We start from the raw sequence: 26,522 nt of genomic DNA on the forward strand, positions 1-26,522 counted from the left end.
AATTGACCATTATTTTTATATTCCAATTTTAATTTAATGGGGAACAGAATTAAATGACCCTCTTCCTTTAAAAATCAATTTATCACAAATTTAATTTCCTTATTTTGTAACGCATGCAGATGACATTTCTATAGGAACCAACTACTGTTAACCAACTTATTTTATGGACCTTTGAATTGTGTTGTCATTTCTATAATATTTCGCAGCTGATTTTTTTTTCGTGTATCGCTGATTCTATCATAAGGATTTTTTCCCTTGTAAATATAAGAAAGACGATGTGGTATGATTGCCAATAAGACATTACTCTCCTAAAGAGACTTAATGACTCAAAAATTAACAGCTTAAGGTAACTGTACGACCATCAACGATGATCAAAGCCCAAACTGCATTGTCATCCATACAAGGCCACAAAATCACATATGCAAAATAATTCAAACGAAAAAACTAATTTTTTGTGTATCTCCATTATATTGTCATTTAGGATTTTTTTCGCCATATATTTATATAGAAGGAGATATGATATGATTGCCAATGAAATAACTCTCCACAAGTGACACAGAAATTAACAACTATAGGTAACTATATGGCCCTCAATAATGAGCAAAGCCCGACCTGCATAGCTATATAGAAACAGAAATCACATATGTAAAACAATTCAAACCACAAAACTTGCAACCATACAGACATTTCTATCATATCTCAGCTGATGTTTTGTTTACGCATATTGCCATTTCTATCATATTTCATAAGACTTTTTCTGCCTACACATAAAAAAAAGATGTGGTATGATTGCCAATGAGACAACTCTCCACAAGAAACTTTATGACACAGAAATTAACAGCTATATATAACTGAACTGCCCTCAATGATGAGCAAAAACCAAAGCGCATAATCAGCTTTGATAGACCCAGAAATCACAAATGTAAAACAATTCAAACCAACACACTTGAGGACCATAAAGCCATTTTTAGCATTTTTGGATAAATATTGTGATTATCTAATTTTTCGGAATATTTCGAAATTCTATTTTGAAGTACTCGTGATTTATATTTGGCTTACTTTTTTTCTTTGAAGTCTTCTTAATAAATTGTCCAAAAAATGAGTTGGTTCACAGTATACTCCTCTTCTAGTCTTGGTTTCCCCCTCCCTTCCTCCCCCTTGCAGCAGTCTCAATAATCTTTATTCCCCGCCCCTGCTGAGTCAAAGTAAGGGACTTCAAAATTGGTATTGCTATTCCTTTACTACCCAAAGAAACCTAAAGAGAAAGAGCAAAAGTTGGCTTTGGTAAAAAAACTACCGTAGATGAATCTTCATTCTATCTAGTAACTTTTCCAAAAATGACTCAGCATATGTTTTAAATGATATATGGGGTAATTAACGTCAATGAGATAGCAACTTACCAAATTTGGCCAAGACACCTAGTAACTAAGTTAACATACTGTCTTCAACAATACAAATATGGAGATCTGATATGATTGCCAATTAGACACTCTTCATGAAATCCAAATGTCAGAGATTGATGCCGGGTCTTTAACAATGGAGCAATGACCTAACATTTCATATTTAAATCACATTTACATATAAATATCAGATGTGGTATGAATGCCATTGGGGGTTGTATGTTGCTGGTGTTAGATATCCATCCTATTGTACATCTTTACATATGAAGTAGACTTGATTTAGGTGCTTCTTAGGGAAAACAGGATCTTGCATTGTACTTTTGCTTCACATTCCCCAATTTAGGCATTTCTTATTTCAAAATTCAAAATTACTTTTTTATTTTTTTTATTATTGGTTTTCATTTATATAAAGATAATTCAAAGTTTGTTGACATTATTGATTCCTTCTGTAATTCATATATAGCTAGTTGTAAGGAGCACTCGATATAGGAAGACTGGCCAATATCTTGACCTAAGCCTGGGGGTTGTTGGTGAGGTCAGTTGGGAACTATAAAAAATTACAACAAAGGAGACTTCTTTTTTTCTGATTGTGAACCTACTATTATTATGTAGCAATAATCCAGGTATACTTGAATACATGGTTTTTGTATCTCCATGTTGATTATTCCACTCTTTGCATTTGCTACTTGTTTCCTTTATAAAATGTCTCCACAAGAGACCAAAATGAATAGACAACAGTAGTATATATACCACATAAATTGATTGAGAGAAAAATAAACAAATCTGGGTGACAAACTAAAACCTGTGAAGGGAAATACATAAACTATCAGAGGAAAACAACAGAACAACAGAAACACTGAAGTGCAACAGTAAGGGAACGTACATAGAAACAACAAAAAATGACATATATGTATGCATTCCAACTATAAGTTACTGTATGGCCATATTGTAGATTCTGCTAAAAAAAAGGCCCCAAAATGACAAGTACCAAACATTTCAAATGGGGTTTAAACTAGTTTGACAGTGCCAATGCTCTTTATTTTCAGGCCACTGCCCTGTTCATTGTTTATTTGAGACTTTTAATAGTTTGAATAAATGTTAATAAATCAAATATATGAGAATTTGATTAAAATCAGTGACTATGAATTTGACAGCTAGTTCCCCTTTAATTTATAAGCAATAGGTCAACTATATTTGTTGTATGGAAGAATTGTTAGCTGTACATGTCTGTCTGGCAAGGTTCATTTGACCTTGACCTCATTTTTATGGTTCATTGATCAATGTTTAGTTTTCTTGGTTAGTGTAAAGTTTATGTGACAGTTGTAATAATATGTTATTCAGGTCTTAGACAAGGTATATACTGTGACATTCCCGGCTTAGAGTTTATATCCCCTGAGACAAAGGCGAAGTGGATATAAGCCCTAAGCCGGGAATGTCACAGTATATACCCTTTCTGAGACCTGAATTACACATATATTACGGATTACCCCTGACTCAATGTTATTTTCCAGTGCAGGTTTTTGTTCACAACACATGTAAGTTGAAAACCCTGATATGTTCGGCATACTTGAAGGATATTCTAAGTTTGCTGCGATCATAAATTTATTAAATTTAAGTATTAAAAGTGTAAATTGCGTGTTTTTGTATCAAAAATGTATTTATCATGATTATTGACTGAAGCACGTCATTATTTTCCCTCTGTGAGCCTCTGACAATCTGATAGCTTTTGACTACGTCACATAGTAACCGTCACATAGTAACCGGTGTTATGATGACGTTTTTGAGGTTCCAATTGGGGATAAAAACGTGGTATATACCCTGGCAGTTTCCTGAATATACACTGACATCTCTGTGTTGTTATCCAATCACAAACCTCGACACATTTGTAATTTCGTAATATAGCTTGATATTTAGGACTTTCAACATAATATCAATGGTTGTTAAAGAAGGCGAGACATTTCAGGGTGTGCACTCATGTTTTAGACATCACAAGCTTTCTCAAACCTTCACAAAATTTTATGAAATCTTCAAATAGCTCTAATTTTTTCAAGAATAAGTATTAAAGAGCAAAATTGAATACCTTTTGAATGTTTGTGATATTAAATTCCAGGAAAGTAAAAGATGTCTTGTTTTATATAATTTCTTGGGTTTTATATTTTTTTTAGACAACTTCAGACCTATTTTGAATATTGTTAAGTTTCGGTAAATTTTTCAAAGAAATATCAGGGCACTTCGGGAACTAAGTTGGGAAAATTAAGTTCAAACAGCATCACAATCCCAACTGTGTTAGACAGGAATGACATTTTGGTGGTAACAGTTGTTTATTAAAAAGTAAGGCCACATTTAAAAGAATGACCGTTACCCCTCCCCGGTTCTACCCTTTGTTAATTAAAAGACCAGGAAGGCAGGTCCTTTTTTTTTTTTTTAACTGGATGTGATTGTCATAGCATGGTCACATGAATGGTTTGACTTGTCCAGTCCAGGCCACTTATCAGTTGTTTGTGCTCAATTTAAGTGTATTTATTTAGATTATCAATCCTTCTGCTTTCAAGCACTTCCTAAAAATGGAAACAAATTATTTTCAGGAAAAAAATAATTTCGATTTTTTTGTGGAAAATAATTTTTTGACCCAGGTTGGGGGAGGGGAAACAAACATATTTTTAATTTAGGTCTAATGTCAACAAAAATATGTTATCCCAACGTATCATACAGACGGGATCTGAGATCAACTTTGCAAAGTTCGACTTTAATATCTTACCTTGTTGTCTTCTCAAAGCTTAGACTCTTTTATTGAGTCATTGGCTTTGTAGTGATATCTGTAAATTTGATCTGCTGTGTGATAGACAGGCATACCTTAATTTAATTAACTGAATAATACTCACTAAAAATCTTACCTTGAAAATATCGTTAAGTAGCTCAGGTAAACAGTCCTACATTTTGACTTTTGGTTACATTGAAAAAGACCGATAAAACCAAAGGTCGTATTACTTCTAAATACTGGAAACAATTCCGGTCAGAAATCCGGGTGAAACGGGTAATGTTAGAAATTCCCGGGACCCGCTGGGTAAAGAAAAACTCACGGGTGTCACTCGCAAAAAACGGGTGAGTTGACAGGTATGGACAGGGATATTTGGTGTTTTAATAATTTTTCTGGACAATGACACATTCTGATTCCCAGGATTTAATCTGCCAAATTACTTTCAAAATTATGTACAAAAGTTATCTGCCAATTGCAATATACAGTCAACTCTCATTATGTTGAAGTCAGCCGGACCAGAGAAATATTTTGAGATACACGTAGTTCAACTCAAACGAACACCAAAAGTTCAACAATCTAAGTGACACAACTTGGTAAAGCTAAAATAAATCCAGATAAATATGGCAAGGGGATCAATATTCTAATATCAGATTGATGTATTTGTATGTCACAGTCTTTTATTATTATAATAACATTATTTTACTTAATTAATTGTTTCAATTTAAAAAAAATCCAATGGCTTTTCCAAGAGAGTAATTTCCAATCAATAGTTTTGTTATTCAGGTTGGTTATAGCTGACAAAATAGTTTATTTTCGGATACAAGAGATTTAAGAAATTTTGATTTTGAATTATTTGGTTTTATCTTGCTCTTTCTTTTCAAAAGAAAATATAACCAAGATTAAAAAGACACCGTTTTAGTAGTTTTTAGGTGATCATCAACAGAAAAGAAGACAAACTGTTGATGATGCTGACCTTGAATCAGTAGTTGCTCACTTAAGGTGTAACACCACTAATTTGTGCCGGCCAGAAAGTAGTACATATTTAACACAAAATAGTTCCTACGCATGGACATAACTTTCAAAATATTTAGAATATTTTATTAATTTTGGTATCAAATGAAAGCTGCATGACTGGTCATCATTGTAGAACAATTTTTGACTGATAAATTTGAATAATAAAAAAATGGCATGAAATTTTAAAAGGAGGGTTAACATTTTGCCTTTTTGTCAGATCAGAAGTACCTGTTTTGGTACCTCCCAAGTTCCAGAACCAGTTCTTTCTTATATGCCATGTAAGGTATGTTGATTTTTTCAGTACAGGACACCAGAAGGTGTTGCTTTGACATGCAATGATTGTCACTTTATTTGAACTTAAGATAAAAGAGGTGTGACCACTCGAAATTGAGGAATTTAACATAGAAAGCACTGGGGCCATTAATTAGTGTTGTACTTCCTTAAACTCTATGGAAGCAATTGAAATTATCAACTAGAATTGCCATTGCAATCAATTGCGGATGTCACCCTTCCCCCATTGCCACTAAGTGGCAGCCATTTCAAAAGAATTTTACAGTCAATGCAGATCTATGAATTGCGATATATCTTTCTGTAAATTTTCAATACATTAAGAGCTTTGTTAAGAGTTTCATATTTCTTCTGTTTCCATGGCAACGGCAGCCATTTTGAAAATTCCAAAGTCAAAAGCCTCACCTTTACATGCCAGTTGACAATAAGAGTAAGTTTCATTAAATTTGGAGCAAATTTGAAAATATTTTACATTTTTGCAGTTTCCATGGCAACGGTGGCCATTTTGGAAATTCCATCTTCAAAAGTCTTATCCAGACTTGCCTGTCTACAATCATATAAAGTTTCATCAATGTTGGAGCATTTTGAAATTTTTGACATTTGTGATGGTTCCTATTGTTACGAATTTGCAGTTTAAAAATGTTATAATATTTCTACAGTTATATATTTTCCGATATCTCTATTAGTTACCCATTTCATCTTTTTATCGTTGAAAACTGTACCTAAAATCATCCCTTTATCATTGGTTGCTATCAGACGCTTTACCTGTACAGTTGTTACTATGGTGCTCTCTTCCAGGTCCGCGTTAGAAGTATAAATAGTAGTTAGCTATCCAGTGTAAATTGTCATTTGTACCGAAGACAGCAGACAGTTAACATCGGATAGGTTGGAAAGAAAGTAGTGAATAGCAGGCAGACAGTTTAGTTTAAGTAAAGTGAAGTGCTTGGAACCTGCGGAAAGAATATAGAAAGGGCTGAGACTGTTGGTTCGGTACAGATTGTCCAAACAGGGCTGGTGCTAAGATTTTGCGTCTCACATCTCTCACTATTGCAGTGAGTTTTTGCTGACATACCATGCCTTAGTGCTGCCCTGTTGTTCAGACAGTTATAGACATGTTTATTAAATAAAGTTTTATACCTTTTAGGTTTCAGCCTAGTTTTATACATTTCGGTTTCAGTCCGTTTGATACATTTAGGTTTCAGACCAGGTTCCAAACATTTAGGTTTCGGACAATAGTTCCAAACCGTCTGACCCGTTTCAAACATCTAGGTTTCAGACAGGTTCCAAACATTTAGGTTTCAGACAATAGTTCCAAACCGTCTGACCAGTTTCAAACATTTAGGTTCCAGACAGGTTCCAAACATTCAGGTTTCAGACAATAGTTCCAAACCGTCTGACCAGTTTCATACATTTATGTTCCAGACCAGTTTTATACATTTAGGTTTAAAACCAGTTCTATACATTTAGGTTCCAGACTATAGTTTCAAACAGTTGGTTTTAAACAGTATCGGACAGAAAGGGTTTTAAACAGTTTTAAACAGTATCGGACAGAAAGGGTTTTAAACAGTTTTAATTCAACAAGTTCGGGTTAGGTTGATAGGTGTTGAAAATCGTTTTATGTAGTTTAGTATTTGTTTCATATTTGATAGTGATAGTGTAAACTTTTTATTGACTTTAGTACTTTTGAATTGCTTTTCAAAGCCCAGGAAACTGGTACGAACCCGAGGATAAAAACATCTAAACGTCCCCGCCCGGTTACACGTTACAAATGGTGGCTTAGCGGTGGGATTTGTCTAGCATCTCTGTTGAGTATTTTGTTATTGTCTATGACTGTCCGTCCGTCGGATGGGGACGTTAAATCCGAGGTCCCGTGTTCAGGAAGTACCACGTCTTGTGCACGTTAAAGAACCCTTTACAACAACTCTTATTAAGGGGACCATAAGTGGCCTGTTGTGAGGCAAAATTGTTTTAAACCGGTTTTTGGCAACACAACTTTTCAAGTGGTATTCAAAATAGAATATTTGAAACGGTTTTATCTGGTCAAAATTGAATTTAAGTACAGTATTCAGTTGCTTGTACAAATGTGAATAAAAGTATGATACTAGTATTTGGAAAATAGAAACTTAGCTTACAAAACAGAAAGAACATGCTAGTCGAACGAGGCTGACAGGAACCCCGGAACTGTGAGTAGGCTAAGGTACCCCTAGGTCTGACGCTTGCCGGCAGATTGTTGTAGGAAAGCCATTAGTTGGTTATCATGGTATAACCCTCGGTGTACAAACAGTTGCTGGGAGAGATATTCTGCGGAATGAGTGGATACATTGAGGTTTAAAGTAGAACCTTGGTATGGTGTCAGCTAGTTTTAACGAGAACAGTTTTGATTGTGTTTTGATTAAGTCAGTATAAAATTGTAAAATGGCGCACCAATAGAGTTAATTAACTGTGCAATCGCCCTCCACCTTCAATGATGATTCTAAATTGTAAATATAACCAAAAGTTCTTAATCTATAGATAGTGAATACTAATGAAAGCTAACCCACTGTAAAAATATTTCTTTGCAATTTTTTAAAACTTCCTCAGAAAAATGCTCGAGCCACTTGACTTTTGAAGCTCAAATTAACGTTTTTACACAATATTTGAATAAAGTAGTTAAAGATTATTCGCTTCTCAAAGTGTAAGACGCAATAAAAATCGTATGCTTGCACCATCCTACCGAAATACGGATTTAATTAAGTCCTGAACATTTCTACATTTCTTCGTATATTTATATCAAAACCGGTTTTAACCAAATCACAAGTACGTGTTAAAATCCGACTAAATACCTATTTCCCAATATCGTCAGGTGAAGTTGCTACTACGTTCCGTTCTTGAGTAAATTTGATCTCAATATTTCATTAACTAATAATTACATGTTTTAGACTTTTTTTATACTGCAACTGTGCCATTTTTAAAGTTAAATTGATGTTGTACTGATAAAGATTTATAATCTGCAATCACAGACTGTTAAACAACTTTTTTCACCTACGTTAGTAGAGGGGCATTATGTTTTCTGGTCTGTGGCTCTGTTTGTCTGTTCGTTCATTCGTTTGTTTGTTTGTCCGTCTGTTAGTTTGTTCGTCAGTTTGTTCGTTCATCCGTTTGTTTGTTTGTCCGTCCGTTTGTTTGTTCGTCAGTTTGTTCGTTCATACTGCTTCAGGTTAAAGTTTTTGATCAAGGTAGATTCTGATGAAGGTGAAGTCCAATCAACTTGAAACTTTAAGTACACTTGTTGCTTATGATATGATCTTTCTAATTTTAAAGCCAAATTAGACTTTTGGCCCCAATTTCATGGTCCATTAAACATAGAAATTGAAAGTGTGAGTTTCAGGTTAAAGTTTTTGGTCAAGGTAGTTTTTTGATGAAATTGAAGTCAAATCAACTTGAAACACTTATTGCTTACAAAATGTAATGTTTTTTTTTCTTTCTCAATTCTATTCTGTATGTTATTGTGATAATTTAAATGCTTTATTCTATACCTGTTTTTATTTGAAAAATATATAAATAAATGCCTTCAAACGACATGTGTATATGGGAATTTCAACATTTACTATTTCATTATGGATTTATGGATATATTTATCTTAATTTAGCAGAAAATAATTTGCAGAACAGGATGCAACCCTCTGGCGCACTGTGAAAAGTCGTAAGGTTGTAAGTCCCTGGCGTAGATGGAAAATGCTCGTAAACTTGGCCTGCTGCAAATCAAATCATGCACATGTTGGGTTTTTTTATGTGAGGGTGGGGAGGAGGGAGCATTTCATTAAAAATAAGACTTGTATGCATGTTGTTTTGTGAGGTATATCAAAAGTTAATTAATTTATTTTTCTTGTTTTTTTACTCTTCAAACATACAGACCAGTTTCAAACATTTAGGTTCCAGACAGTTTCCAAACATTTAGGTTTCAGACAATAGTTCCAAACCGTCTGACCAGTTTCATACATTTATGTTACAGACCAGTTTTATACATTTAGGTTTTAAACCAGTTCTATACATTTAGGTTCCAGACTATAGTTTCAAACAGTTGGTTTTAAACAGTATCGGACAGAAAGGGTTTTAAACAGTTTTAAACAGTATCGGACAGAAAGGGTTTTAAACAGTTTTAATTCAACAAGTTCGGGTTAGGTTGATAGGTGTTGAAAATCGTTTTATGTAGTTTAGTATTTGTTTCATATTTGATAGTGATAGTGTAAACTTTTTATTGACTTTAGTACTTTTGAATTGCTTTTCAAAGCCCAGGAAACTGGTACGAACCCGAGGATAAAAACATCTAAACGTCCCCGCCCGGTTACACGTTACAAATGGTGGCTTAGCGGTGGGATTTGTCTAGCATCTCTGTTGAGTATTTTGTGATTGTCTATGACTGTCCGTCCGTCGGATGGGGATGTTAAATCCGAGGTCCCGTGTTCAGGAAGTACCACGTCTTGTGCACGTTAAAGAACCCTTTACAACAACTCTTATTGAGGGGTCCATAATTGGCCTGTTGTGAGGCAAAATTGTTTTAAACCGGTTTTTGGCAACACAACTTTTCAAGTGGTATTCAAAATAGAATATTTGAAACAGTTTTATCTGGTCAAAATTGAATTTAAGTTCAGTATTCAGTTGCTTGTACAAATGTATAAATGTGAATAACAGTATGATACTAGTATTTGGAAAATAGAAACTTAGCTTACAAAACAGAAAGAACATGCTAGTCGAACATACAGACATTTCAAATAATTAGAAAAATATTCCTTTTTAAGCTAAATTTATCACCAAAAAAGTAGTAATTACTTGTGAAATAAAGGCTACTAGTCAAAATCAAATTTTTTTTTGGTCCAAATTCAATAATTACCCGATTTACTAAATCTGCATACTTGTTTCGTGATAATGGATGCCATGCTAAATTCTGAATTATACATAAGAAACTGAAATTAAAAATCATACTAGACTAACAAAGCCAGAGGCTGCTGATTTGGGACAGGCGCAAAATTGCGACAGGGTTAAACATGTTTTTAGCTCACCAGACCTGAAAAATATGCAACTAAAAAAAAGTCTAGAACCTAAAATTTTATGGTGCCGATTTCTATTTGGAAAACTAGATATGGCGATTCTTTTCATATGTCCTGATTTTCAAATGTATCGCAGGACTGGATTTGATTTAAGGTACCCATTCTGATAAGACTTGGCTGAGTAATTGTAAATTTATCACTGCCTTGAGCCTTTTTGAAAATAAGTACAATTGTTTAGTCATAACATAATGAAATCATTTGACAGAACTAGTGTTCTTCCTAATCATTTTTTTTTGAAAACCACAAAGATTGTTTCCATGACATTTGGTATATGGATGTAAAACCCATGATTTAGGAAGACTTTTGTTTGACTGATAAAATCAGATGACTCGTGTTCGCACTGTTTTATCTTATAACATTTTAACAACACTTTTACTTTTTTTTGAATTGTGCCCCTTAATATGAAAGCTGTATCAATGTACACGAGTTCAAGATAAAAAAAAAAAAAGCCATTAAAGTTGTGTTTTAAGTTGACAAATTTTAAATTTTGGAATATTATCTAAAAATGTGAATATCTTCAACAATAAAGAAGAATTGGAAGGATACTAATAATAAATCCTCACAACAAAAACGACACTGCCATGTACAGAGACCTTAAGAGTACAAGCTGTAAATAGTTGCTGATAGCTATTTCAAAGACAATAACATCTAATTGAAATATGCATCTAGGACTAAAATATCAATCAGTACAAGTCTACACCAATGGATTTAGTCATTAAAGAAAACCATGACCTTGTGCTAGTTCATTTCTTTGTATGATTTATTCATGATTAACCAAAATTATAGAAACAAAAAAATATTCAAATATTAAATCGTTTTTGTTGTAGCACATGTAAAATTAATTCCATTCAGACAAACGGCTCCTGCAAATGAATATGGACCAGGGAATCCCATGAAAAAAAAATTCAGTAGTGAAAGTGTTCCGCCGTTCACTACTTCACTGACAAAAATATCAATTAAAAAAAAAAAAAAATATCTTTTTTAAATGATAACAGGCAGTTGAGATACATTTTGTTGCAAAGTCGCTGTCACGAAAAACAAGGATACAAATTCAGTTTACCTTGGGCTAGAAATAGTTCATGTGAATTCAGGTCATTGTTTGGTCATCTATTTAAAGTTGAAATGCATCGTTTCTTTTCAAGAATAACGAGAGAGACATTCTGATTATCATTGAACGATAACAAAAGAGATGTTTTGATGGTCTTTAACTCCTTGGTTTTGACTTTTAAGAAAGTGAAGACAATCAGATAAGATGACAATAGTATGTTATGGAATAATATATAAGTCAAATAATATGTTGTTCAGAATCTGGAAAACAGTACCAGCTTTTGAAGTTCATTTTTCAAAGCCCATGTGGTTTTCAGAGAATCAAGGTCAAAAACAAAAGTAGAACATTGTTGACTCTTCCACAAATGAATAACATTTCCATTTAATTTATGTATCATTCTTACTGAACAGTTTACCAACAAAAAAGGAAAATCAGAGGATATTTCAATTTTCTGTCAATGCTTGAAAAATAATTGTATAATTGAAATACATATAACAGTCTTTCGAGAAAAAGGGGGGGGGGGGTAATTTGTTTACAAATGTACATAGTTATATGCAAATAAGTTTTGAGCATAAGGTAATGCAAATAAAGAACTAAACATTACACAAAAAAAAATGTTTACTTTAATTTCATACATATAAAATGGTCATTTGAAAGATGAAATTAGAAGTCAGGAGATTGCGAGAATGCAGGATTTTGCCCTATTAATGCCAGACCCCTGCCATAAAGCACCAAGCTGTATGGGCACCTGGCTTTGCCAACACATGTGACAGCCCCTTCCCCCCTCCCTTTTGTTTTAATTTAGCCTACTACTTCAGTTTTAAGGGAAAGCCCTGGTTTTTTTTCTGTTTGACTGCCAACACAATCAGCAAAATTCTGCTTCAACCCCAATGTGATTATCTGGTTTTCAAGGCTTAACAAATTCAGCTTCTATAAGCTTACATATGCATTGGACTAAAACAAAGTTCAGAACCTAAAATTTTATGGTGCCAATTTCTACTTGTAAAACTAGATATGGCGATTCTTTTCAAATGTCCTGATTTTCAAATGTATTGCAGGACTGGATTTGATTCAAGGTACCCGTTCTGATAAGGCTTGGCTGAGTAATTGTAAATTCATCACTGCCTTGAGCCTTTTTGAAAATTAGGTACAGGTTTAGTCATAACATAATGAAATCATTTGACAGAACTAGTGTTCTTACTAATCATTTTATTTTTGAAAACCACAAAGATTGTTTCCATGACATTTGGTATATGGATGTAAAACCCATGATTTAGGAAGACTTTTGTTTGACTGATAAAATCAGATGACTCGTGTTGGCACTGTTTTATCTTATAACATTTTAACAACACTTTTACTTTTTTTAGAATTTTGCCCCTTAATATGAAAGCTGTATCAATGTACACGAGTTCAAGATAAAAAAAAAAGCCTAAAGTTGTGGTTTAAGTTGACAAATTTTAAATTTTGGAATATTATCTAAAAATGTGAATATCTTCAACAATAAAGAAGAATTGGAAGGATACTAATAATAAATCCTGACAACAAAAGCGACACTGCAATGATGGCCATGTACAGAGACCTTAAGAGTACAAGCTGTAAGAAGTTGCTGATAGCTATTTCAAAGACAATAACAACTAATAGAAATATGCATCTAGGACTAAAATATCAATCAGTACAAGTCTACACCAATGGATTTAGTCATTGAAGAAAACCATGACCTTGTGCTAGTTCATTTCTAATTTGTATGAATCTTATTCATGATTAACCAAAATTATAGAAACAAAAAAATATTCAAATATTAAATCGTTTTTGTTGTAGCACATGTAAAATTAATTCCAGTCAGACAAAGGGCTCCTGCAAATGAATATGGACCAGGGAATCCCATGAAAAAAATTCAGTAGTGAAAGTGTTCCGCCGTTCGCTACTTCACTGACAAAAATATAAATTCAAAAAGAAAACAAATATCTTTTTTAAATGATTACAGGCAGTTGAGATACATTTTGTTGCAAAGTCGCTGTCACGAAAAACAAGGATACAAATTCAGTTTACCTTGGGCTAGAAATAGTTCATGTGAATTCAGGTCATTATTTGGTCATCTATTTAAAGTCGAAATGCATCGTTTCTTTTGAAGAATAACAAGAGAGACATTCTGATTATCATTGAACGATAACAAAAGAGATGTTTTGATGGTCATTAACTCGTTGGTTTTGACTTTTAAGAAAGTGAAGACAATCAGATAAGATGACAATAGTATGTTATGGAATAATATATAAGTCAAATAATATGTTGTTCAGAATCTGGAAAACAGTACCAGCTTTTGAAGTTCATTTTTCAAAGCCAATGTGGTTTTCAGAGAATCAAGGTCAAAAATAAAAGAAGAACATTGTTGACTCTTCCACAAATGAATAACATTTCCATTTAATTTATGTATCATTCTTAATGAACAGTTTACCAACAAAAAAGGAAAATCAGAGGATATTTTAATTTTCTGTCAATGCTTGAGAAATAATTGTATGATTGAAATACAGTTTTTCAGGAAAAAGGGGGAGAGGGGGAGGGGGGGATAATTTGTTTACAAATGTACATAGTTATATGCAAATAAGTTTTGAGCATAAGGTAAAGCAAATAAAGAACTAAACATTACACAAATATTTTTTTTTTACTTTAATTTCATACATATAAAATGGTCATTTGAAAGATGAAATTAGAAGTCAGGAGATTGGGAGAATGCAGGATTTTGCCCTATTAATGCCAGACCCCTGCCATAAAGCACCAAGCTGTATGGGCACCTGGCTTTGCCAACACATGTGACAGCCCCCCCTTTTGTTTTAATTTAGCCTCCTACTTCAGTTTCAAGGGAAAGCCCTGGTTTTTTTTCTGTTTGACTGCCAACACAATCAGCAAAATTCTGCTTCAACCCCAATGTGATTATCTGGTTTTCAAGGCTTAACAAATTCAGCTTCTATAAGCGTACATATGCATTCGACTAAAACAAAGAACAGAACCTAAAATTTTATGGTGCCGATTTCTACTTGTAAAACTTGTAAAATATGGCGATTCTTTTCAAATGTCCTGATTTTCAAATGTATCACAGGACTGGATTTGATTCAAGGTACCCGTTCTGATAAGGCTTGGATGAGTAATTGTAAATTCATCACTGCCTTTAGCGGTTTTCAAAATTAGGTACAGGTTTAGTCATAACATTATGATATCATTTGACAGAACTAGTGTTCTTACTAATCATTTTTTTTTTGAAAACCACAAAGATTGTTTCCATGACATTTGGTATATGGATGTAAAACCCATGATTTAGGAAGACTTTTGTTTGACTGATAAAATAAGATGACTCGTGTTTGCACTGTTTTATCTTATAACATTTTAACAACACTTTTACTTTTTTAGAATTTTGCCCCTTGATATGAAAGCTGTATCAATGTACACGAGTTCAAGATAAAAAAAAAAAAAAGCCATTAAAGTTGTGTTTTAAGTTGACAAATTTTAAATTTTGGAATATTATCTAAAAATGTGAATATCTTCAACAATAAAGAAGAATTGGAAGGATACTAATAATAAATCCTCACAACAAAAATGACACTGCCATGGCCATGTACAGAGACCTTAAGAGTACAAGCTGTAAGAAGTTGCTGATAGATAATTTCAAAGACAATAACATCTAATTGAAATATGCATCTAGGACTAAAATATCAATCAGTACAAGTCTACACCAATGGATTTAGTCATTGAAGAAAACGATGACCTTGTGCTAGTTCATTTCTAATTTGTATGATTTATTCATGATTAACCAAAATTATAGAAACAAAAAAATATTCAAATATTAAATCGTTTTTGTTGTAGCACATGTAAAATTAATTCCAGTCAGACAAAGGGCTCCTTCAAATGAATATGGACCAGGGAATCCCATGAACAAAATTCAGTAGTGAAAGTGTTCTGCCATTCGCTACTTCACTGACAAAAATATAAATTCAAAAAGAAAACAAATATCTTTTTTAAATGATTACAGGCAGTTGAGATACATTTTGTTGCAAAGTCGCTGTCACGAAAAACAAGGATACAAATTCAGTTTACCTTGGGCTAGAAATAGTTCATGTGAATTCAGGTCATTATTTGGTCATCTATTTAAAGTCGAAATGCATCGTTTCTTTTGAAGAATAACGAGAGAGACATTCTGATTATCATTGAACGATAACAAAAGAAATGTTTTGATGGTCATTAACTCGTTGGTTTTGACTTTTAAGAAAGTGAAGACAATCAGATAAGATGACAATAGTATGTTATGGAATAATATATAAGTCAAATAATATGTTGTTCAGAATCTGGAAAACAGTACCAGCTTTTGAAGTTCATTTTTCAAAGCCAATGTGGTTTTCAGAGAATCAAGGTCAAAAACAAAAGAAGAACATTGTTGACTGGTCCACAAATGAATAACATTTCCATTTAATTTATGTATCATTCTTAATGAACAGTTTACCAACAAAAAAGGAAAATCAGAGGATATTTTAATTTTCTGTCAATGCTTGAGAAATAATTGTATGATTGAAATACAGTTTTTCGAGAAAGATGGGGGGGGGGGGGGGGGGGTAATTTGTTTACAAATGTACATAGTTATATGCAAATAAGTTTTGAGCATAAGGTAAAGCAAATAAAGAACTAAACATTACACAAATATTTTTTTTTTACTTTAATTTCATACATATAAAATGGTCATTTGAAAGATGAAATTAGAAGTCAGGAGATTGGGAGAATGCAGGATTTTGCCCTATTAATGCCAGACCCCTGCCATAAAGCACCAAGCTGTATGGGCACCTGGCTTTGCCAACACATGTGACAGCCCCCCCTTTTGTTTTAATTTAGCCTCCTACTTCAGTTTCAAGGGAAAGCCCTGGTTTTTTTTCTGTTTGACTGCCAACACAATCAGCAAAATTCTGCTTCAACCCCAATGTGATTATCTGGTTTTCAAGGCTTAACAAATTCAGCTTCTATAAGCGTACATATGCATTCGACTAAAACAAAGAACAGAACCTAAAATTTATGGTGCCGATTTCTACTTGTAAAACTATAGATATGGCGATTCTTTTCAAATGTCCTGATTTTCAAATGTATCGCAGGACTGGATTTGATTCAAGGTACCCGTTCTGATAAGGCTTGGCTGAGTAATTGTAAATTCATCACTGCCTTTAGCGGTTTTCAAAATTAGGTACAGGTTTAGTCATAACATTATGATATCATTTGACAGAACTAGTGTTCTTACTAATCATTTTTTTTTTGAAAACCACAAAGATTGTTTCCATGACATTTGGTATATGGATGTAAAACCCATGATTTAGGAAGACTTTTGTTTGACTGATAAAATAAGATGACTCGTGTTTGCACTGTTTTATCTTATAACATTTTAACAACACTTTTACTTTTTTAGAATTTTGCCCCTTGATATGAAAGCTGTATCAATGTACACGAGTTCAAGATAAAAAAAAAAAAAAGCCATTAAAGTTGTGTTTTAAGTTGACAAATTTTAAATTTTGGAATATTATCTAAAAATGTGAATATCTTCAACAATAAAGAAGAATTGGAAGGATACTAATAATAAATTCTCACAACAAAAACGATACTGCCATGTCGTAACAGAGACCTTAAGAGTACAAGCTGTAAGAAGTTGCTGATAGCTATATGACCCGACAATTGTTCGTTCAAAGTTCACATTTAGGATTTGTATATTTTTATAATATTTGCTTTTGATCAATTATTCCGAGTTGACAATGCGTTTTAATAATTTATTAGTTCATTGTATTTTACGCTATTCAAAAGTTACTTGTATTTTACACTTTTCTTTCATAAATTCGATACTTGAATCTATATGGGAATATAAAATAAATCAGTAATATATATATATATAAACATTGTCATTGTATTAAAAGTCATTGTTTTGTCAAATAAATCTGTTTTCATCACCAACTCTATTTCCATCTGGAATGAACACTAAGAATATCACGCAGATTCTCTTCAATCTGAACTTTGTTACTACATATTTTAAGTTTAAGGAACATTTGTCCGAACTAGTTCTGTAGCACTATATATATTTATGTACACATTTTTGTACTAATACATTGAATACATCTATGTGAATGTAACCATTTATCAAAATGTCGCTTATACCTGATATCTCTTTTCAATAAAAATGCAAAGTGTAGATCATTTCGATACTTGAAAAGGCATTGTATGAAATATCGCAATACTGATTTTAAAGCTAAATATATATATTTGCAGTGAATAAAATCAAATCATAAATAGCAAAAGTTAACTTACATACAATGTACAATCCCGTGTTTTTCTTACATCACAATTTGATAGATTTACATAATCAAGTACTTCAGATTTTCATATTTTTTACCTTCAAACGGTATTGTTTATAGTATAACAACATTTAAATTTATATTGGGTTGTCATAGTATGTTTGTCGTAAATTTGAACCAAGTGTTTTTTTACACAAGTTAATGGTCGTATTATCAGACAAACATCAGTGACAGTTCATACATCAAGTAACTGCAATTTTGTTACAAAATTGGTGTTATTTTCATGTTCTAACAATGGTATAACGGGTACAGTCGTACCAAACTTTTGGCATTTATTTCGACCCCTTTCGATCATGACTTGGACTCGTCACCCAATTCGTGTTCAAAGGAGTTTCAATATAGGAGTGACGATCCTATGCTGAAACGATCAAACCTTGAAAAATCATTTTAACTGCTTTTTGCATTTATAGAAACTATTGTTAAACTTTTATATTATTTCAAAACTTACATTTTTTCCAAACAACATCACAACACAAGTTCATTTGCATATTTCAAAGTATAAAAAAAGGTACTTCAGATCTTTATTTAGACACAATATAGTGTCTTAAAATTTCTATCAGAACCTGTTTAGTTTTAAAATACACAGCATGTTTACACTCAGACAGAATTTTACACTTGAGTTTTATATATTTTAATTTCTATTTTTCTCAATTTGAAGTTCAACAGTTTGACCCCCCCCCCCCCCCCCCCCCTATTTTTTTACCAACATTTTATATCCGTACCCAAGTTATCATAATATTTTAAGAGAAATATGTTGAGATTTTATTCACTGCAAATATATATATTTAGCTTTAAAATCAGTATTGCGATATTTCATACAATGCCTTTTCAAGTATCGAAATGATCTACACTTTGCGTTTTTATTGAAAAGAGATATCAGGTATAAGCGACATTTTGATAAATGGTTACATTCACATAGATGTATTCAATGTATTAGTACAAAAATGTGTACATAAACATATATAGTGCTACAGAACTAGTTCGGACAAATGTTCCTGAAACTTAAAATATGTAGTAACAAAGTTCAGATTGAAGAGAATCTGCGTGATATTCTTAGTGTTCATTCCAGATGGAAATAGAGTTGGTGATGAAAACAGATTTATTTGACAAAACAATGACTTTTAATACAATGACAATGTTTATATATATATATTACTGATTTATTTTATATTCCCATATAGATTCAAGTATCGAATTTATGAAAGAAAGAGACACAGTGTTCATTTGTTATTTGCGTGGTGACAAATATTACAAACTTCGTTTTATACATATTGATTCGTGATTTATTCGTGTTGGTATTTAGACACACTTATATTTAATTACATGTACTTTTAAGATATTTTGAGAGAGAAAATTTTAGAAGACAAATGTTCGTAATAGCGCGCTTGTAAATAATGTAAATACAATGTTGCTCTTTTTCATTTTTCCTGTATGCATTTTGAAATATCATTCGTTCATAATTTACACATGCTGATACGGGAGTATCAGATAACGAGCGACGGGGTAATATGACCCGACAATTGTTCGTTCAAAGTTCACATTTAGGATTTGTATATTTTTATAATATTTGCTTTTGATCAATTATTCCGAGTCGTCAATGCGTTTTAATAATTTATTAGTTCATTGTATTTTACGCTATTCAAAATTTACTTGTATTTTACACTTAACTATAATCCTTTCATTTAGAGTAATTATCAAAGATTTATATCCGTCTTTAAGATAAAAGGTTTTGTAACAAAGAATATAGATAATTTGACACTAAGTGATAACTGCCGAAAGCCATTCTTGACAAACTTATGTATGATTTAAATACATGTAACAGTCTTTCGAGAAAAAAGGGGGAATAATTTGTTTACAAATGTACATAGTTATATGCAAATGAATTTTGAGCATAATGTAAAGCAAATAAAGAACTGACCATAACACAAAATTTATTTTTTTACTTGAATTTTATACATATAAAATGGTCATTTGAAAGATAAAATTAGAAGTCAGGAGATTGCGAGAATGCAAGATTTTGCCCTATTAATGCCAGACCCCTGCCATAAAGCACCAAGCTGTATGGGCACCTGGCTTTGCCAAGCACATGTGACAGACCCCCTTTAGTTTTAATTTAGCCTACTACTTCAGTTTCAAGGGAAAGCCCTGGGTTTTTTCTGTTTGACTGTCAACACAATCAGCAAAATTCTGCTTCAACCCCAAAGTGATTATCTGGTTTTCAAGGCTTAACAAATTCAGCTTCTATAAGCGTACATATGCATTGGTCTAAAACAAAGTTTAGAACCTAAAATTTTATGGTGCCAATTTCTACTTGTAAAACTAGATATGGCGATTCTTTTCAAATGTCCTGATTTTCAAATGTATCGCAGGACTGGATTTGATTCAAGGTACCCATTCTGATAAGGCTTGGCTGAGTAATTGTAAATTCATCACTGCCTTGAGCCTTTTTGAAAGTTAGGTACAGGTTTAGTCATAACGTTATGATATCATTTGACAGAACAAGTGTTCTTACTAATCATTTTTTTTTTTATTGTTTCCATGACAATTGGTTTATGGATGTAAAACCCATGATTTAGGAAGACTTTTGTTTGACTGATAAAATAAGATGACTCGTGTTTGCACTGTTTTATCTTAAGTTCACAAATTTTAAATTTTGGATATTATCTAAAAATGTGAATATCTTCAACAATAAAGAAGAATTGGAAGGATACTAATAATAAATCCTCACAACAAAAGCGACACTGCCATGGCCATGTACAGAGACCTTAAGAGTACAAGCTGTAAGTAGTTGCTGATAGCTATTTCAAAGACAATAACAACTAATAGAAATATGCATCTAGGACTAAAATATCAATCAGTACAAGTCTACACCAATGGATTTAGTCATTGAAGAAAACCATGACCTTGTGCTAGTTCATTTCTAATTTGTATGATTTATTCATGATTAACCAAAATTATAGAAACAAAAAAATATTCAAATATTAAATCGTTTTTGTTGTAGCACATGTAAAATTAATTCCAGTCAGACAAAGGGCTCCTGCAAATGAATATGGACCAGGGAATCCCATGAAAAAAATTCAGTAGTGAAAGTGTTCCGCCGTTCGCTACTTCACTGACAAAAATATAAATTCAAAAAGAAAACAAATATCTTTTTTAAATGATTACAGGCAGTTGAGATACATTTTGTTGCAAAGTCGCTGTCACGAAAAACAAGGATACAAATTCAGTTTACCTTGGGCTAGAAATAGTTCATGTGAATTCAGGTCATTATTTGGTCATCTATTTAAAGTCGAAATGCATCGTTTCTTTTGAAGAATAACAAGAGAGACATTCTGATTATCATTGAACGATAACAAAAGAGATGTTTTGATGGTCATTAACTCGTTGGTTTTGACTTTTAAGAAAGTGAAGACAATCAGATAAGATGACAATAGTATGTTATGGAATAATATATAAGTCAAATAATATGTTGTTCAGAATCTGGAAAACAGTACCAGCTTTTGAAGTTCATTTTTCAAAGCCAATGTGGTTTTCAGAGAATCAAGGTCAAAAATAAAAGAAGAACATTGTTGACTCTTCCACAAATGAATAACATTTCCATTTAATTTATGTATCATTCTTAATGAACAGTTTACCAACAAAAAAGGAAAATCAGAGGATATTTTAATTTTCTGTCAATGCTTGAGAAATAATTGTATGATTGAAATACAGTTTTTCAGGAAAAAGGGGGAGAGGGGGAGGGGGGGATAATTTGTTTACAAATGTACATAGTTATATGCAAATAAGTTTTGAGCATAAGGTAAAGCAAATAAAGAACTAAACATTACACAAATATTTTTTTTTACTTTAATTTCATACATATAAAATGGTCATTTGAAAGATGAAATTAGAAGTCAGGAGATTGGGAGAATGCAGGATTTTGCCCTATTAATGCCAGACCCCTGCCATAAAGCACCAAGCTGTATGGGCACCTGGCTTTGCCAACACATGTGACAGCCCCCCCTTTTGTTTTAATTTAGCCTCCTACTTCAGTTTCAAGGGAAAGCCCTGGTTTTTTTTCTGTTTGACTGCCAACACAATCAGCAAAATTCTGCTTCAACCCCAATGTGATTATCTGGTTTTCAAGGCTTAACAAATTCAGCTTCTATAAGCGTACATATGCATTCGACTAAAACAAAGAACAGAACCTAAAATTTTATGGTGCCGATTTCTACTTGTAAAACTTGTAAAATATGGCGATTCTTTTCAAATGTCCTGATTTTCAAATGTATCACAGGACTGGATTTGATTCAAGGTACCCGTTCTGATAAGGCTTGGATGAGTAATTGTAAATTCATCACTGCCTTTAGCGGTTTTCAAAATTAGGTACAGGTTTAGTCATAACATTATGATATCATTTGACAGAACTAGTGTTCTTACTAATCATTTTTTTTTTGAAAACCACAAAGATTGTTTCCATGACATTTGGTATATGGATGTAAAACCCATGATTTAGGAAGACTTTTGTTTGACTGATAAAATAAGATGACTCGTGTTTGCACTGTTTTATCTTATAACATTTTAACAACACTTTTACTTTTTTAGAATTTTGCCCCTTGATATGAAAGCTGTATCAATGTACACGAGTTCAAGATAAAAAAAAAAAAAAGCCATTAAAGTTGTGTTTTAAGTTGACAAATTTTAAATTTTGGAATATTATCTAAAAATGTGAATATCTTCAACAATAAAGAAGAATTGGAAGGATACTAATAATAAATCCTCACAACAAAAATGACACTGCCATGGCCATGTACAGAGACCTTAAGAGTACAAGCTGTAAGAAGTTGCTGATAGATAATTTCAAAGACAATAACATCTAATTGAAATATGCATCTAGGACTAAAATATCAATCAGTACAAGTCTACACCAATGGATTTAGTCATTGAAGAAAACGATGACCTTGTGCTAGTTCATTTCTAATTTGTATGATTTATTCATGATTAACCAAAATTATAGAAACAAAAAAATATTCAAATATTAAATCGTTTTTGTTGTAGCACATGTAAAATTAATTCCAGTCAGACAAAGGGCTCCTGCAAATGAATATGGACCAGGGAATCCCATGAACAAAATTCAGTAGTGAAAGTGTTCTGCCATTCGCTACTTCACTGACAAAAATATAAATTCAAAAAGAAAACAAATATCTTTTTTAAATGATTACAGGCAGTTGAGATACATTTTGTTGCAAAGTCGCTGTCACGAAAAACAAGGATACAAATTCAGTTTACCTTGGGCTAGAAATAGTTCATGTGAATTCAGGTCATTATTTGGTCATCTATTTAAAGTCGAAATGCATCGTTTCTTTTGAAGAATAACGAGAGAGACATTCTGATTATCATTGAACGATAACAAAAGAAATGTTTTGATGGTCATTAACTCGTTGGTTTTGACTTTTAAGAAAGTGAAGACAATCAGATAAGATGACAATAGTATGTTATGGAATAATATATAAGTCAAATAATATGTTGTTCAGAATCTGGAAAACAGTACCAGCTTTTGAAGTTCATTTTTCAAAGCCAATGTGGTTTTCAGAGAATCAAGGTCAAAAACAAAAGAAGAACATTGTTGACTGGTCCACAAATGAATAACATTTCCATTTAATTTATGTATCATTCTTAATGAACAGTTTACCAACAAAAAAGGAAAATCAGAGGATATTTTAATTTTCTGTCAATGCTTGAGAAATAATTGTATGATTGAAATACAGTTTTTCGAGAAAGATGGGGGGGGGGGGGGGGGGTAATTTGTTTACAAATGTACATAGTTATATGCAAATAAGTTTTGAGCATAAGGTAAAGCAAATAAAGAACTAAACATTACACAAATATTTTTTTTTTACTTTAATTTCATACATATAAAATGGTCATTTGAAAGATGAAATTAGAAGTCAGGAGATTGGGAGAATGCAGGATTTTGCCCTATTAATGCCAGACCCCTGCCATAAAGCACCAAGCTGTATGGGCACCTGGCTTTGCCAACACATGTGACAGCCCCCCCTTTTGTTTTAATTTAGCCTCCTACTTCAGTTTCGAGGGAAAGCCCTGGTTTTTTTTCTGTTTGACTGCCAACACAATCAGCAAAATTCTGCTTCAACCCCAATGTGATTATCTGGTTTTGAAGGCTTAACAAATTCAGCTTCTATAAGCGTACATATGCATTCGACTAAAACAAAGAACAGAACCTAAAATTTATGGTGCCGATTTCTACTTGTAAAACTATAGATATGGCGATTCTTTTCAAATGTCCTGATTTTCAAATGTATCGCAGGACTGGATTTGATTCAAGGTACCCGTTCTGATAAGGCTTGGCTGAGTAATTGTAAATTCATCACTGCCTTTAGCGGTTTTCAAAATTAGGTACAGGTTTAGTCATAACATTATGATATCATTTGACAGAACTAGTGTTCTTACTAATCATTTTTTTTTGAAAACCACAAAGATTGTTTCCATGACATTTGGTATATGGATGTAAAACCCATGATTTAGGAAGACTTTTGTTTGACTGATAAAATAAGATGACTCGTGTTTGCACTGTTTTATCTTATAACATTTTAACAACACTTTTACTTTTTTAGAATTTTGCCCCTTGATATGAAAGCTGTATCAATGTACACGAGTTCAAGATAAAAAAAAAAAAAAAGCCATTAAAGTTGTGTTTTAAGTTGACAAATTTTAAATTTTGGAATATTATCTAAAAATGTGAATATCTTCAACAATAAAGAAGAATTGGAAGGATACTAATAATAAATTCTCACAACAAAAACGATACTGCCATGTCGTAACAGAGACCTTAAGAGTACAAGCTGTAAGAAGTTGCTGATAGCTATATGACCCGACAATTGTTCGTTCAAAGTTCACATTTAGGATTTGTATATTTTTATAATATTTGCTTTTGATCAATTATTCCGAGTTGACAATGCGTTTTAATAATTTATTAGTTCATTGTATTTTACGCTATTCAAAAGTTACTTGTATTTTACACTTTTCTTTCATAAATTCGATACTTGAATCTATATGGGAATATAAAATAAATCAGTAATATATATATATATAAACATTGTCATTGTATTAAAAGTCATTGTTTTGTCAAATAAATCTGTTTTCATCACCAACTCTATTTCCATCTGGAATGAACACTAAGAATATCACGCAGATTCTCTTCAATCTGAACTTTGTTACTACATATTTTAAGTTTAAGGAACATTTGTCCGAACTAGTTCTGTAGCACTATATATATTTATGTACACATTTTTGTACTAATACATTGAATACATCTATGTGAATGTAACCATTTATCAAAATGTCGCTTATACCTGATATCTCTTTTCAATAAAAATGCAAAGTGTAGATCATTTCGATACTTGAAAAGGCATTGTATGAAATATCGCAATACTGATTTTAAAGCTAAATATATATATTTGCAGTGAATAAAATCAAATCATAAATAGCAAAAGTTAACTTACATACAATGTACAATCCCGTGTTTTTCTTACATCACAATTTGATAGATTTACATAATCAAGTACTTCAGATTTTCATATTTTTTACCTTCAAACAGTATTGTTTATAGTATAACAACATTTAAATTTATATTGGGTTGTCATAGTATGTTTGTCGTAAATTTGAACCAAGTGTTTTTTTACACAAGTTAATGGTCGTATTATCAGACAAACATCAGTGACAGTTCATACATCAAGTAACTGCAATTTTGTTACAAAATTGGTGTTATTTTCATGTTCTAACAATGGTATAACGGGTACAGTCGTACCAAACTTTTGGCATTTATTTCGACCCCTTTCGATCATGACTTGGACTCGTCACCCAATTCGTGTTCAAAGGAGTTTCAATATAGGAGTGACGATCCTATGCTGAAACGATCAAACCTTGAAAAATCATTTTAACTGCTTTTTGCATTTATAGAAACTATTGTTAAACTTTTATATTATTTCAAAACTTACATTTTTTCCAAACAACATCACAACACAAGTTCATTTGCATATTTCAAAGTATAAAAAAAGGTACTTCAGATCTTTATTTAGACACAATATAGTGTCTTAAAATTTCTATCAGAACCTGTTTAGTTTTAAAATACACAGCATGTTTACACTCAGACAGAATTTTACACTTGAGTTTTATATATTTTAATTTCTATTTTTCTCAATTTGAAGTTCAACAGTTTGACCCCCCCCCCCCCTATTTTTTTACCAACATTTTATATCCGTACCCAAGTTATCATAATATTTTAAGAGAAATATGTTGAGATTTTATTCACTGCAAATATATATATTTAGCTTTAAAATCAGTATTGCGATATTTCATACAATGCCTTTTCAAGTATCGAAATGATCTACACTTTGCGTTTTTATTGAAAAGAGATATCAGGTATAAGCGACATTTTGATAAATGGTTACATTCACATAGATGTATTCAATGTATTAGTACAAAAATGTGTACATAAACATATATAGTGCTACAGAACTAGTTCGGACAAATGTTCCTGAAACTTAAAATATGTAGTAAC

This window comes from Mytilus trossulus, chromosome 12, assembly GCF_036588685.1.
Source record: "Mytilus trossulus isolate FHL-02 chromosome 12, PNRI_Mtr1.1.1.hap1, whole genome shotgun sequence".
Taxonomy (NCBI): Eukaryota; Metazoa; Mollusca; class Bivalvia; order Mytilida; family Mytilidae; genus Mytilus; species Mytilus trossulus.